Source organism: Humulus lupulus, chromosome 7 (genome assembly GCF_963169125.1).
Source record: "Humulus lupulus chromosome 7, drHumLupu1.1, whole genome shotgun sequence".
Classification (NCBI taxonomy): Eukaryota; Viridiplantae; Streptophyta; class Magnoliopsida; order Rosales; family Cannabaceae; genus Humulus; species Humulus lupulus.
In genome coordinates this window covers 151,519,007-151,521,280 of record NC_084799.1, presented here as the reverse complement: position 1 = coordinate 151,521,280, position 2,274 = coordinate 151,519,007, and positions in this window count along the sequence as shown.

Sequence of the window (2,274 nt, the reverse complement as noted above, 5' to 3'; positions counted from 1 at the left end):
AGCACCCGTGAGCCAAGGCCCAACAAGAAAACATATCATATTTGATGAGGACACCAAGACTAAAGATCCAAGTCTAGTTCCAATTGGTCTGGTGACGAGGGCGCGAGCCAAAATACTCAGTTTAGGAGCTTGATGAGTCTTATTGTATTTTGTCATCTTGTATTTTTTATTTAGTCTTTGTTTATTTTGTGAAAAGTCAAACACTTGACTTGTGTGAGTCCAAGAGTCCTTTTGTCCTTAATATTCGGTTTTCATTAGGAAGACAAAAGGCTTGTCTTTAATTTTCAGTTTTCATGAGGAAGACAAAAGGTTGTCTTTATTTTTTCAGTTTTTAGGAAGACAAAGGGGCTTGTCTTGATGTATTTTTCGGCTATATAAGGCCTTGAAAACATTTGGAAAAAAATCAGATTATGTTGAATGAAATTGTGAGTTTATTTCTTCTTGAGTTCTTGAAGAAACTTTTGAACTTATCAAGGAGATTCCTTGTGGCGTTCATCCTGACTTATCAAACGGATTCCATCCCCGTTTGTGGCGTCTTCCACATACCAAGGTTCGTGCTTAGCTAAGCATTGGGTCGCGGTTCCATTCCAATCTCGTATGTTCTTGGTGGCTGTTCCATATTTGGTGTCGGGTTTCATCACAATGTTGGTGTGGTTCGTATCAGAGCTTAGGATCATCCGGTTTGGCCTATCCTTTTTCATTTGTTTTTCTATTCAATTCGTGTTCTTATATTAGGGTTTCTGAAAAAAAATTACAAGAAAAAAAAAAATCAATTCATGTTCCTATAATCAATTCGTGTTCATCTAGTCTTGTTTTGTCTATTCTAGAGCTTGTTAATTTCCTTGTTTCCCTTATTTGTTGTGAAATCCGAAACTATGCTAGAGCTTGTTGATTTATGAATTTCCTTGTTTCCTTATTCCAATTTTCATTAACCAAATAATCTGTTTTCTTTGTTTCAATTTCCCCTAATTGGTTTTCTTTTTGTTTCTGAATTCGTGAATTAGGGTTCTTATTGTAAAAACCGAATTTTCATTGAGTTCCTCTTGTTTGGTTGTGAAATCCGAAAGTTCTTTGGGTTTCTCTTGTTCTTATTGTGCAATCCAAATTGGGATTGAGTTCCCTTGTTCTTATTGTGAAATATGAATTAGGATTGAGTTTTCTCTTGTTCTTGTAGTGAAATCTGAATTGAGATTGGGTTTTATCTTGTTCTTATGGTGAAATCTGAGTTGGGATTGAGTTTCACTTATTCTTATTGTTAAATCCGAAAGTGGGTTGGGTTTTCTCTTTTCTTTTTGTGAAATCCGAATCTGCATTGTTTCTCTTTTCTTTTTGAGTCTCCATTGTTTCTCTTGTGAAAACCGATTCATTTTGCTTTCAAATTCGTTCCTTGCATCTGCATTTGAGAAATCAAAGAAAAAGAAAAGAAAAGAAGAAAGAAAGAAAGAAAAGAAAGAAGATTAACCAAGAGGATCCAAACTCTAAAAAAAATAATTTGTTATAAACTTGTTCCTTATGGTCTAGAGGCCTTTTGGCCAAAACCCCACACCAGTGATTCAAAAATCATCACTTTTTTTTGTCATTTTTCATCAGTTTTTCTATGTTCGTTTGGTTTGTTCTGGTTTGATTTGCTACTTGAATCCTCCATGATATTGTGTGATTAGTTTTGAAAGAACTTAAAGAAGAATACGAGTGGAAAAAGGCAGAGGTGTGAGCTTATTTGAGGATAAAAGCCATCAAAGTTGAGTGAACACGAGTGGACTTGAGTGACAATTTTTGAGTGAAAACACGTGAGGGAGTGTGGTGAGGTCTTTTCTCCATATTATTCTAACCTTATTTTGCAGATTTCCATCATGGCACAAAATCCAGAGAAAGATGCAAGCAATGATATTCCGCCACCTGAGGTTCCGAATCTACAAATGCAAGCATTAATTGGGGAGATGCGAAGGATGATGAGGGCGGAGTGTGAGCAGATACATGAGAGGTTGGATAGGGTAGAAGAGGGAACGCAATGGAGGGCACGGAGGAACAGGGTGCAACAACGGGATGTTGAGGGTGAAAGAGAGTTTGATGGGGGCGATTTAGAGGAAGAATATGATAGGATGTCAGAGGGTAACCATAGGAGGTATGGCCGAGATAGGGAAGCTAGGAACTGGGTAGACAATAATTTGGGAAATATCAAGATGAGAATTCCAGCATTTCAGGGGAAGAGTGATCCTGAAGCATACCTTGAGTGGGAGAAGAAGATGGAGTTGGTTTTCGATTGTCACAACTACT